The 14,271-nt window shown below is 45.7% G+C and overlaps 1 long non-coding RNA gene and 1 pseudogene across 2 annotated transcripts; one reads left to right on the forward strand and one right to left on the reverse strand.

Annotated features, from left to right (window-relative positions):
- Positions 1 to 1,008: 1,008 nt before the first annotated feature.
- LOC109754319 (uncharacterized) lies at positions 1,009 to 13,659 on the reverse strand (annotated as a pseudogene).
- Positions 9,265 to 12,391, forward strand: LOC120964769 (uncharacterized). 2 transcript variants are annotated; one of them, XR_006664064.2, is made up of 3 exons: positions 9,265 to 9,555; positions 9,659 to 12,007; positions 12,095 to 12,391. It is a non-coding gene; the product is annotated as an uncharacterized lncRNA (long non-coding RNA). The 2 variants fall into 2 exon arrangements; XR_012184605.1 differs by having other exon boundaries at positions 9,659 to 12,391.
- Positions 13,660 to 14,271: the final 612 nt, after the last annotated feature.

Below are 14,271 nucleotides of genomic sequence, written 5' to 3' on the forward strand. Positions count from 1 at the left end.
GACCTAAAGAATGGGGAGGCCTCGGTCTTTTGAACCTGAAAGATTTTGGGATCGCGCTTCGGTGTCGATGGCAGTGGCTAAGATGGGATGCTGAAAAACGTCTGTGGCAGATATTTCCAGATCGGCAAGACAAAGATGCCTCCGCTATTCTTGCGGCTGCAGGTCGAGTGATACTGGGGAGAGGCGACACTGCCAGGTTTTGGACTGACAATTGGACACCGAAAGGGCGTAGCATTGCCTCGTTGGCACCAGCCTTATTTTCATTTGTGAAAGATTCCAAGCTGTCAGTCCGGGATGCGCTGCACAATCGAAGATGGATTAAGGACATCAAAGGCGGCTTGACAGTCGAAGCCTTGGCGCAATACTTATGGGTCTGGGACATGGCACATGCTGCTGTACTCGATTCGGAGGCTCAGGATCGACTCGAGTGGAGGAGGACAGAGCACCACCAATTCACAGTCAGCAGTGCTTATAAGATGTTTTTCATGGCTGGAATCAGGTTTGCTTGTTACAAACCCTTATGGAAATCCAAAGCACCCCCACGTTGCAAGTTCTTCATGTGGCTTGTCATACATAAGAAGTGCCTTACGGCAGACAACCTTCAGAAACGAGGATGGCCGTCCAATCGGGACTGCCCACTTTGTTCAGCGCAGCCGGAGAACTGCGCACACCTATTTGTTCACTGCGGATTTACTCAGCAGCTTTGGAACCTCTTTAAACAATGGTCTACAGTGGATTTCCCCATCCCGGACAGCAGCTTCGACATCACTGAAGACTGGTGGATGGCGGCAAGGAGGACAATTCCTAAGCAAGCGCGCCGGAACTTTGACACTATCGCCATTCTTATTCATTGGAGGATCTGGAAAGAGCGGAATGCGAGAATTTTTCAACACACTGCTTGTAATATTGAGAGGGTCTTAGATCTTATCAGAGAGGACATTGGAATGTGGAGATCGGCCGGATGTGTGGCTGATTTAGTTACTTAGCCAGCGCACTCTTCGGCACTTGTATTCTCTGATCAACTGCCGGCAGGCCCAGACCTCCTGGACTGCTTGTGGTGTTGTACTGCTTTCTTCTTCTAATAAAGATCGGCCTCTGGCCCTTCGAGATAATATAACTCGACAAGAGAACATTGTGGATAGCGCCCATATTGCCTTAGTAAGAAACAACATGATAGCCCCCTAAAAAAACAGAACATGTTAGTACATAATTTCCCACGCACAGCAGTAGATTGCATTATTGCAAGTACATAAGTGTACTCTAAAATAAAAAGATGATTGCAAGTACATAAGTGTACTCTAAAATAAAAATAAAAATCCTTGTTATCTCTTGGCTTACGATGCCCAGGATTTTTCTCCTGATGGGCTTTCAGACGCAGGTCAACGTTCACCAAATCAAACTAGTTTTGGTGCTCATCCTGGGTCCATCGCCCTTTTCTCAAGTTCTTAGGTGTCGTGGAATTAACACGTCAGATGTCCTAGGTGTAAGGACTTAGTCGTGAGGCCAGCGCATCTATGTAGTAGCTTGAGAGGGGTTGATTGGGATGAGAGACGCAGGGCGGATCAATGCACAAGACAAGGGTTTAGATAGCTTCGGGCCCCGGGAAACATCATCTGGTAACAACCCTACATGCTGTTTGAGATTAGATCTCATTATGATCACGGGAGAGTCGCCGGGAACCGGCTCTCGGTGTCTAGCCCTAGAGATTGTTTCTTGTTGCCTGTCCCTCTTTGGGGTGCCCTGCCCCTCCTTATATAAGTTAGAGGGGCGAGTTACATGTGGAGTCCTAGTAGGACTAGGACTAGTCTATCTTCTCTTACAAGTTAATTACAAGTCCGGGTCTTACTTCCTTGTAAAGGAAATATTTGTCATCCCTTTCTTCTTAAGCCGACCCATCATCACATGAGCCGGCCTTCTGGGCCTTGGGCCTAGTCTTCTATCTGACCCGCCGTCGGGGTCATCCGTGAGTCGTCAGGCTCGTGAGTCGTCTGACAGTGAGCCGCCAGACCCGTGAGTCGCCAGTCTTCTGGTGGGTCATGGTGAAGCGCCAAGTCCGGCCGGGTCATACCGCGGGGTATATCCCCGACATTAGCCCCCAGTTTAATTTGGATTCATCCATGTTAAACTAATCTGCAATATAAACATAAGAACAAATTTGACAGGTTGTGTTCCGGGTTAAATATTCTTTGTAAGCCGGCACTTGATCATCCTTAAGTCTTTATCATCTTCCTTCTTGATATGTATCCGTAATCTCATAGCAAATCTTTTTAGCAGATATGTTCAAATTTTGCCAATGCAAAAAATCCAGATACTTCCTTTGAAAAAATCCGGGTCAACAGGCCAGCTTCAGAGTCAATTTGCTGACATTGGTCTCTTGTTGAGAAATATTGTAAGAGATAATCCACTTGAGTCGGCTTTCAATGCTCTGACTTGACAAAAATATTGGTCTTCAAATATTCAACTTATATTCAGCCGGCTTAAAGATATAAAACTTGCCGGTCTATGAGTACCAAAATTGCCGGGTTATAAATAGATGATGCCAAGTCATAGTTGTCACTGACACCGCTTTATGATTTTTGCAGACACCAGGTCAATCTGATTTACTCAAAACTGAGAATTTGAAGATATTTCTCCCTTATATCCATATTATCTGTAGCCCCCAAGGGCCGGTTTAATCAGCATGAATAAGCCGGGACTTATCACCATGGCTTTAAATAAAATCCAGTTGTGTAGCCCCCATGAGTTGGCTATAGTCATAGTAGTGTAGCCGGGTCATCCTAGAATTGTCTTGAATTGTTTGACAGGAGCAATTGGTAGTCCCCAAGGGCCGGCTCATTACGATGTGATGAGTCGGGTCTTCAATGAGGTGAGCAAAAAATGATTTGCATTAGCCCCCAAGTGCCATGGTGCATGCTGGCAGTGACATGGGACTTGTATATTCGATGTAATCTCGAGTTGAACAATGTAGCCCCCAAGTGCCGGGTCATAAGCCTGCAGCGACTTGGGACTATTTCCTCCATTGTAAAATAAATCATGCCCATTGATAAAAATAATAGCCGTTGCGCTAAAGCGACTTTGAAAACCTCAATCATAACACTGGTTATTGATAATCACAATAGAAATCCAGCCATGTTGGCTGGCGGCTCTTGGCCAATGACGACTTAATGCGCCTTCATTGTAAGCCAGAATTTTTGTGACCCGGTGGCCTATAGCCCTTGAGAAAACCAATAATTGATAACCCTTTTGAGACACCAATTTCAGTGATGAGCTTGGACTGAAGTATTTATATAAGTCATAGTTCTGCAAATCCTGCACAGAGTTTAAACAACATATGCCCTGGCGACTTAACGTCAAAAGCCAGGGCGGGTAACCACCCAAATGTAGTCTTATCCTGCACACAAGTAGATCACAAGATCCCTTGGCGGTTTACCGCAGGGCGGGTCATAATATCTCACATATAACCACTGTGATATTGAATTTGTACTGCCGGTTTACATGACCTGTGCAGTAAGGGTGATAACCCGATCCTTAGAAGCCAATGCTTCCACATAGATGATGATTGTCATAAGCTGGCGATTTATCATCGAAAATCAAGCCGGGTTAAATAGCAACCACTCATATACACTTCAGATATGAAAAAAGAGCTTCAAATAAAATCCAAAAATTGTTTGAAAAAGAGACTTCGAAATTTTTTGAGGCTTCTGATTCGAATACGATCAGAAAACCATCCCAAAGGGGTTAAGCTAAGATTCGAATACGATCATATAGCCCCCAGTGGCTTTGGCGTTGCCGATCAAGAGGGTACCGACAGCTATGTTCTCTTTGGTTCGAATACGACCTATGTTTGAACAGGAAGCCCCCAAATGACCTTGAGAGTTGTTTAACGACGCTGATTCGAATACGATCCACGTCGGTTCCCAAAGGGGGTTGAGCTATGGTTCAAATATGACCAAGAAACTCCCCAATGAGCTCGGCAGTGTGCCGATCAAAAGGGTATCGACAGCTATGTTCTCTTTGGTTCGAATACGACCTATGTTTGAACAGGAAGCCCCCTGGTGATCATGAGAATATTTAACGACTCTGATTCTAATACGATCAGGGTCACACCAAAAGGGTTAAGCTAAATTCAAATACGATTAGCTCCCAATGGTCATTAAAGCAGGGTACCTATATTTGAGTTGTGCTTTGTAACAGACTCTCTTTGGTCCCTTTAATTTTTACTGAGAACTCGAACTTTGCGAGAGATAACCTCTTTTTGAACCGTAAATTTGTAAACCGGATATTAAGAGCTTCAAAGCTTTATAAGATACAAATTTACCTTGAGCCGGACGATTGAACCGGATTTGAGAGCTTCAAAACTTTGCGGGAGAAAGATATCTCTTGAACCGGATTTTAAACCGGAATCTTTATTTGAACCGGCAATTTTCTGACGGCCTTTAAAGTTTCATCAATATGGTAGCAGCCTCCGGAACCGGGTTATCATTCCCTCCAACGACCCGGGGTTCCCGAGTCATGTCACTGTAGCCCCCGAGTCTCAAGATGACTCGAGGAGTTGGCTTGAGATTCTCCATATTTAACCGTGGTATAAACCGGCATAACTTGTATATCATTGGTGTTGATAACACGATGTGTATCCACATAAGGTTAAGGTGACTGCGGCGGGTTATAAATGTTCCCGTATGAGCCGTGTCAGCAACTCGGCCAATGGTTCCTTCCAACTGGTTGTTTGAAGTTTAACCAAACTGTAGTGACGGCGACTCGTGCACCTGCCCATTGAACCATCCAGTGCAGACGACGACTGATAATATATGATAATTTGCCTCCAGTTTGTTGGAAGAAAACCGGGCTTCCCAAGTAGTGACTTGCTCATAATCAATAAACAACTCATCCAGCCAAGTGCGGCCTGGTGTGTTGATGTAGATCAGGCCGCGAGAGACGGACGGTAAAGACGATCGTAACATCAGAGGCGGCACAGACAGATGAGTCGGCCGTGGCGTTGTAAACCGGTGCGGACGGGTGAGTTGTCCTCCTTGTTGTAAGCTGGCGTGGTCGCGAGAGACGGCCACGGCGTGGTAAGCCGGCGCGGTCGCGAGAGACGGCCACGGCGTTGTAAGCCGGTGCGAGGGTCCGTTGAATAACGAAGACCACCTGTGCCAAAAGATGTTGGCGTGCCTCCATCTCCGCAGTATAATATCACTTTTTGTCATAAATAATTGCCCTGTATAAGCAATATTGCAGACCAAGGCAAACATAAACTATTCTTTGATAAAAATAATATGTACTAAAAATATATTTTAGATGGATATCACCTGATGTGTTTAGGCCGAAAATAATCCGCCATGAAGTTGATGATCACTAAGTGAAACTGGAACCTTTCACAGGTGAATCGGCCGTGGGAGCAGACAGATAAACCGGCCACGGTGTTTGTGAGCCGGTGCGGACGAGCAAGTTGTCCTCCGCGTTGTAAGCCGGCGCGGACGCGTGAACCGGCCGCGAGGGCGGACGGGCAAGTCGTCCGCGGCGTTGTAAGGCGGTGCGGACGGGCAAGTCGGCCGGCGCATTGATGTAATCCGGATCATGACACGCCAGTCCGTGAAGCCGCGTGGTACCGCCGAACGTGCCTCCGTGGCATAACACCACTTTGTATGAATGATTCTCCTGCATATGAAAATACTGTAGAGCAGAGTAGTTGTGCTCATAGCAATTAAAGTATATTAAGAAAAATGCATAGGAGAAATAACACCTGATTCGCGCGGACTAAGGAGGGGCAGGGCGGGGGAGACGCCTGTGTGGGAGGCCGTGTGGGTAATGGCTGACAAGGTAATGTGTCGGTCCAGTCTGCGGCCAGTGGCAACAGAGACGCTCGCGAGCGATGGCCAAGTCCTTCTCCGAATTGTGGATTTTTTTTACGCGTTCACGCAATTGTAGCCAGCCAATCCAATAATTTCCTTGTTCTTTTTCCGATCTACTAGTACTCAAACAGTACTATCCTTTTTTACAGTACTAGTGGAAGCGCTTGGGGGCTCTTTGGATTTGACTCGGGCTTCAGGCTAGAAAAAGTAGTGACAATGACTGATTTGACGTATCTGCTTCACGTGCACTACTACTTGAAGTAGTACCTTTCCTTCGATCTTTGCTCCATGCTCGTGGAAGTAGCAGCAACAGCGTACACTGATACGCCTTAGGACTTGATGCGAGCGCCCGGATGATTGTTTCTCAGATCCAACTTGTACTAGTAGCACTTGGTCCTTTTAAAAAGTTGGCAGCAAGCCTAGGGTGCCAAGCCATGCAATAGTGATGCTCCGAGTTGGGTTTGGACACGGACGACAGAACCGTCAAAGTCTTTCGGTCTCCGCAAGTTGCACGTCGTATCGATTGATTTCAGATGCAAGATTTCGACCCTCAACGACAACGGAAATTAATCCAGCCCCGACGGATCATCTGGTGGTGTGCGCCGACGCATAAACACGACCCTAATTTCTCCTTTGATTTTTAAATCGTGTATACGTCGCTTTGACTGTTTGTTGATGATGTTGTCTTCTGCGCCGACTTCTTTTTCATCCGGAAAATTGCAAACTTCTCAATCCTTTTAGAGAAATCCCTTCAAGAACTCAACACCACCGTGCGCAGGCCCCACGGTGGGCGCCAACTGTCGTGGAATTAACACGTCAGATGTCCTAGGTGTAAGGACTTAGTCGTGAGGCCAGCGCATCTATGTAGTAGCTTGAGAGGGGTTGATTGGGATGAGAGACGCAGGGCGGATCAATGCACAAGACAAGGGTTTAACAGCTTCGGGCCCCGGAAAACATCATCCGGTAACAACCCTACATGCTGTTTGAGGTTAGGTCTCATTATGATCACGGGAGAGTCGCCGGGAACCGGCTCTCGGTGTCTAGCCCTAGAGATTGTTTCTTGTTGCCTGTCCCTCTTTGGGGTGCCCTGCCCCTCCTTATATAAGTTAGAGGGGTGGGTTACATGTGGAGTCCTAGTAGGACTAGGACTAGTCTATCTTCTCTTACAAGTTAATTACAAGTCCGGGTCTTACTTCCTTGTAAAGGAAATATTTGTCATCCCTTTCTTCTTAAGCCGACCCATCATCACATGAGCCGGCCTTCTGGGCCTTGGGCCTAGTCTTCTATCTGACCCGCCGTCGGGGTCATCCGTGAGTCGTCAGGCTCGTGAGTCGTCTGACAGTGAGCCGCCAGACCCGTGAGTCGCCAGTCTTCTGGCGGGTCATGGTGAAGCGCCAAGTCCGGCCGGGTCATACTTCCGGCCGGGTCATACCGCGGGGTATATCCCCGACATTAGGCTTTATTCTTCTCCCAGTATCTTTTAGAGAAGTATACTTTTCGTCACTCAACTCTTAGTAGAGTCTAGATTTGGTCCCTCAACTTCAAAACCGAACAATTTGCACCCCCAACTACCGAAACCGGACAAGGTTCGTCCTTGGACTCAGTTTTCACCGGTTTTGCTACTGACCCACCACGGTTTTCACCAGTGCTCACTCATATTCGTGTAAGTTTTTTTTATATCCGTGAACATTTTGAAATTCACATACACTTTTAAAACCCGCGCAGTTTTTTCAAGATCGCGTATTTTTTCCAAAAATAAACATACTTTTTCAAATCAGCGAACTATTTTGAAATTTGTATACTTTTTTTCAAATCCTTGATTTTTTAATATTTACATACTTTTTTCAAATCCCTGTATTTTTCCCAAATTTGTGTAATTTTATCAAATACAAGTATTTTTCAAAGCCATGAACTATTTTTGAAATTCGCATGCTTATTTCAAATCCACATGCTTTTCAAAGTCCGCATATTTTTCAAATCCGTGTTCCTTTTATAATCCATGAACTTTGTTTGAAATTCACGTACTTCTTTCAAGTCGACATAATTTTTGAAATCCACATATTTTTGCGTAAAAAAAGTCCATATCCGCGTACTTTTTTCAAGTTCGCGTAAAATTTTCAAATTCATGAACTCCATCCAAAAAATGTACTCGAATATGAAAAGGTACATCGATTTTAAAAAGTTAAATGAACTTCAAAAAACTACATGAACTGTAAAAAAAATGCGCATATTTGAAAAAGTACATGAACTTCGAAAAAGTATGTAGATTTAAAAAAAATTACACAAATTTTAAAAAGGTTCATGTATTTGAAAAAAGAAACCAAATTTGAAAACGGTACGCGGACTTGGAAGAAGTAGGCAAATTCGAGTCGGAACGGTCAAAACCGGGATAGGACATCAGCAAAACCGGGCAAAACCATGACCAGGGATGAATCTTGTCCGGTTTTAGAAGCTAAGGGTGCAAGTTATCCGGTTTTGAAGTTGATGGACCAAATCTAGACTCCGTCAAGAATTGAGGGATGAAAAATATACTTTTCTCTATCTTTTACATGGATCTCACTCTTTCCAAGTTCCTCTGACAATGTCTTCCAATCCGTGCCATTTTTTCCGACAAACTGTCGAATCTTGTGATATTCTTCCTGTGTCCATTTACGTTCGTCACTCACCTTGAGTAATATACATGCTCGCTTGTAAATTGCCTCGTGGGGTCTATGGGGTGACGATTTCCCTATATCACTCCAGCAACCCTTCAGCTCTGGGTATTTTCTACAGCAACGAATACCGAAACCCCTATATCCGGGGAGCTTTTCATCCCCATGTTTTGCCGCTTGGCGGATGGGGACTGGGTGGCCTATGGACTGCAGCCACGTGCATTACTTTGGTATGGCATGGGGTAGAAATCTAATGTGGATGTAAAACTTTCTGCTAAATTTTTCCTAACGTGTGTTGGAGTTTGTTGTGCGGCTAGCAAATATGTGTGTGTTTGTGGGCCACCATTGGTTGACTTGGGCTTTGGTTCTTTCCTGAACAGTGCCGCTTCCCATCGTTGGTCTAGGCTAGCTATAGTTGTTGACTTGGGCTTTGATTGTCCTGACCGGTGCCGCTTTTCATTGTTAGGTCTAGGCTAGGCCACCGCTTGGCTGCCTGTTGTATTTTTCTTCATGTTCTTCTGCAAACACGTGTGTGCGTGCGTGCTACACGGTGATGCTGTTCGGTTTGATGAGCTTCTCTTCTTTGGATTTGCTGTCCTAATGGGAGGTTCCCACGTATGTGCCTGTCTAGGTTTTGGATTAGTTGATTGCCGCCGCTTTCTGGTGCTGCCCGTCTAGATCGTCCGGGATGGTTGTGCGCCTTCTTTTTAATAATGTTTTCTTGCCGCCCTACAGTTACTATAAATATGATGGCCCCCGTTGTTACTCATTGCCATGTGGGTTGTGTATCACTGGTGCCTTCTCCATAGCTCGATGTAGAGTTGCCATCAGACTACAGATACAGGATTTCCTCAAGTTGCGTTTCATGGCCTGCGACATGCAGCATTCCATGCCTTTCTGCACCGTCGGCGTTCATGCCATCGTCGGCGGCCGGGGCGGCGGAGCAGGCACTGTCAGGCAGCAAGTTGCATCCGACCCCCAGCACGTGATGTGGTTCTCAACGACTTTATATGCGGCTGATCGGCGAGGCCTTCGGATGAGCTGAAGTTCAGGTAAGGTGGATTTCTCGGCGAGGCCCTCTTCCCTTCTTCGTCTTGTGTGCGTCTTCTCCTTCGCCTGGGCGTGGATCTGAGGCAGAAGGAACGACGGTTGCAGGGCATGACGACGACATATGGGGAGGCCTCCGGCCAGTGGGGCCGAACGCGATGGTGCTGACAGTCATGGTGACGGCCAGCGCAGGGCACACACGACTCTGAGGCGGCGAGCACGAGGCAGGTGGCTTGCAGGTCTACCATGCGCGGTGGGCGTTGGCAGGGCTCAGTGTGCTTGCACGCGGAGGCCGTGAGAGCACGCCTCAGCAAGCTGAGGAACCGGTTGCAGGCGGATGCGTAGATGTGTAGGATAGACACGACCTGTTGCGACGCAAGGAACTCGCCGAGCTCCGGCAAGATCATGCCGGAGAGCAACACCATGTGGATGGCCAGCATGTCCAGGTTCTCGAGTCTGTCCGAGCTCGCCGCGACGGGGCAGAGATGCTGGTCTCTGCGAGGCCGGGCATGCTGAGGTTGGAGCAGTCGAGCAGATGCCGATCTCTAGCTCGGATTCGGCCACTCCGATGGAGGATGCCATGCACTCGACCATCACGTCGCACATGCAGAAGGTGGGGCTGTCCAACGGAGATGTTGTCGCGCGTCCAGAGCGTGCACGGGTGCAACTAGAACTTCAAGGTCGTCATGACGCTGCTGACGAGCATCAAGGAAATCCACATCGGCACCGCGGGCGCGCGCTCCATACCATGGAGCAGATTTTTGGCGCAGCCGGCGCCAGCGTTCTCCTGATAGTTTATGGACAGCCCCTTTTTTCTGTCTTTCTTTTACTTTTGAGCATTTACTTTGCTATATAGGGTTTCTGTTGTAAACTAGATACGTGATCTTTTACATGTATGCATAGACCGAATCATGCACTTGTGGTGTTGGTTGTGTTTTTGTCTGCGCAGACAAAAACACGCAGCAAAGTGCAAGAGGTCTCTGGCTGCCAGTTTGGGGAGGAGCGGCAGCTCCTTTTCATGAAAAGCTCAAGGGCTAGCTCAGGCATGGAGCTGGCCACTAGAATCCACCAGCAGAACTTCGGCCTGGAGGTCACCGGTTAGCTGACCGCAACCACCGTCACCAAGATGATGGTCCCATGTTGCAGCGTCGAGGGTATCATCAACGACACTTCCGTCATGGAGAAGATGGCCAAAGACGGCGGTCCACTGAACGAACCTCTACTCCTACTTCCCGGGGTCGCCGTGTTGGCCGCTCTAAGAAGAGACTCAAGTACGCCATCATTCCCCTAAAAAAAGTACGCCATCATCGTTGTTGACACATTCCGCACGTACGCGCTCATGTCTAACCTCCTATCCATACTCACTACTACTCCCTCCGTTCCTAAATATAAGTCTTTTTAGACATTTTAAGTGGAATACAACATACGAATGTATATGGACATATTTTAGAGTGTAGATTCACTCATTTTGCTACGTATGTAGTCACTTGGTGAAATCTTCAGAAAGACTTATATTTTGGAACAGAGGGAATACAATGGTAGCTAAATTGAGTCAATTTGGTTAGACTGTTAGCCTGGCTTCCTCCAACATAATATTGCATGTGTGCGCGTAGCGAACTGTTTTTCTGGTCAGTTTTGGGTATCTGGGTAGACTATTTGACTACGTGCGTGAGAATAGGAACGGATGTGTCTATGATGGGTGACTAGCAAGTTATTTGCTAAGATTAGTGCTCCGGCTGATTATGTTAAGCGGTTCTATTTTTTTATTCATGTGTGTTGGATGTGGGGATTTGACATGGTGTTCGACATGTTTCTTCGTAGCCGTTTCTTCTTAGTAAAAGGAATGTTTTACCGTGGACATGTTGTGTTTTGGTACCTTTTTTTTTGAACTGGTGTTTTGCTACTTTGGTGTTGTTATCGACGGTGGTCTGCGGTGTCATTTGGTTGTTATCTGTTTTAAGTCGACCACCGTTTTCATAGCTGCCTCTGGCGACTGCTGTTGTTTTAGGTGGTTCTGATTTGCTGACTGCTTTGCCATTTAAGGCACGAGCAAAGATAAAAAAAGAAGGCTAAGCCAGTGCCACAAGAAAAGTAGTAATAATACATTTCTTCTCTCATTTTTTCTAGGTGGTCATGTGGTGATACTTTCCATCCTTTATGTCCCAACTAACAAAAAAGAATTTACGTTCCTGTATAGCACTGGCTTTAACAGCACAGCTACAAGATTACCGATATGGCCACTGGAACAGACAACACAACATTGTTCAAGCATGGATAATCATTGATACTATTACTAGGAAAGCAACCAGGCATCCGTGAACTCAACAAATCGATGTTCACCGGCAGTGCAAACAACAATACTGGATGAATCCGAGAAAAGTGTCGCTCAAGCCTCACTTGGTCACCTCTATAACAACCACGTCATAGACATTAATGATTATAGCATTCAAGCTTCAGGTGCAGAAAACACATACTTTGTTCGCAAAATAGATGGTTCATCACTATATATTTGTTTTTTGCTAATGGTGTATGGTTTTTCTTCAGAACTGTTCCCTACATATATATGGAAATTCGGTGCAAGCAGAATTTGCCATCAGAAAAGATAGTCTCAAGTTTTTTATTGTTTTAGGATGACATTTCAACGAGGGTCTCTATTCATATATTTATGTACTATTCGCCTAAGATTTGATTGAGCATGCACCTCTTGGCTCTCAAATTAAGGCCTGCCTTTTCTTGTTCTCTTCAAAATCGGTGGAAGAACAGAAGAGCTCGGGATGTGCTTTCTTTGGAGAACAAAGAGAATGCTACTCTCCATTTTGGATGAAAAGTAGAAGTTTTTGCTAGGTACTTGAGGCCAACTTTTCGAGTGGTTGAGTCCTAAAAGACATGGCATTATTGATGCCTAACCGATTGTATCTTTACTATAAAGACACACACATCATCCATCTCACATGAAATTAACAAAACTATAATCGAACCAAACAAAATAAAAAACATGAGTTAATACCAAACACATGAAGATGAAAACCAAACACACTGTGACAAAAAACATACAGTTAAACTTACATGAACCCGAAAAACTCTTGGAGAACACAACAAACCAATTAGCCAAATAATCAACGCTCTTTCTATCCACACATACAAAACTTTATGTAGTGTCTAGATAATGTTTGAAGATTTTAACGTTCGTACCAATATGATGTTTATACACACACTACAATATAAAAAAAAGTGAACATGCAACAATTGAGTAGTTAATCAGATAATTATCAAATAAAGTTTTATACCATGGTATACAGATTTTCTCACACAACATATCAGCAGGCGCGGCGTGCCGTGGCACGGACATGGCTATGTAGAGCGGACTATACACGGTTTTAATATGTACATTTTATTAGAAGTGTATAAATGTGTGTCATTTTGCTTGTCAACATGTGTCATGCATGGTTGTAATAAATGTACTTTCTTTCCCATCTTGAGCTCTTATATCACCTTTTCTGTGTATGCATCAATGTGCTTTTCTTCATGTAATAGCATACAACACGCTTGAAGCCATCACATATATTTTCTTTAGCTTATAATAATGTTTCATGATTCTATCACGACATACAGACAGGCGCGGCGTGCCCTGCAGGTTAAGCTAGTCATCTCTAAGCCTTCCTCTCCCAGCTGCTTCATCTCTGCATAATCCCTTATAGCTTCCATGAGGGTGGCGTCTTCTTCCAGGGTAACCCGTTGTCCATGTACAAGTTTAGATCCACCACTGCTTCCACCCTTTTCATCATCACCACCTTTGATGCTAAAAACCTCCACTAAATCTGCAAATATCACCCGCCTACCCTTGTTCTTTGACCGAGCTGCATTTTCTTTGCCCTTTTCCCTCCTTCAATCCCTTCCTTTGTCTTTCTTTTTCTCCTTTTTCTTCCTGTATTTCTTAAGATTTTCTGCATCTGCCCGATCGCCACGCTCTGAACAGGAATTTACCGCGTCAAGCCCGAATTTTCGGCCGGCTCCTTACCAACATTTGTATAAAACACCTTCTTCTGCCGACCCAGCCCAGCCTCTTTCTTTTCCTTCTTCTCCTTCCCTTTCTTCTTTTCTTTCTTCATGTCTTGTTTGCTCCCATCAGCTTCAGCGCGCTCCACCTTCTCAGCCTACTCCACCAGGAGGTAGTAGCTGAGAGAGGGCAATGGCGGGATAGGCGAAGGTGGACGATCGACCGCGGTGCCTGCAAAGTCTAGGGTTAAGGCCTGAGGCGACGGCGGCGGTGAAGGAGCGGCGGCCATGACTATCCAAACTCCTTTGCCGCCAGCTTTTTTGTGGCCCTGTTCGGGAAACGTTTTGTGGCCCATTCGGCTGGAGGATTAGAGTGGTCTCACAACCCGAGTCGCGAGAGCAACTAGTTAACGAGCACTCCTTCGGGGTGCGATCCTATATGGCGCATAGGGCGCCCCCTACCACTGTGGCGCGTACACCCCTAGCTAACCGCGCTCCTTCTGGGCCGACCCATGTGGGGCCTGAGGTCCCCCATTTTCCTTTCTTCTTTTTTCATTTTTTCGTTTTTTCCTTTCTCCTTTCCTTTTTTTTCTGGTTTCCTTCTTCTTTCCTCTTTACTTTTACACTTTTTCTTGCAAATTTTCTTTTCAAATTAACAAAACACTTTTTCATTCATCGAATTCAATTTTTTCATCATTTTTAAAAAATGTTCAACAATTAAAAAA

Source organism: Aegilops tauschii, chromosome 5 (assembly GCF_002575655.3).
Source record: "Aegilops tauschii subsp. strangulata cultivar AL8/78 chromosome 5, Aet v6.0, whole genome shotgun sequence".
Lineage (NCBI taxonomy): Eukaryota > Viridiplantae > Streptophyta > Magnoliopsida > Poales > Poaceae > Aegilops > Aegilops tauschii.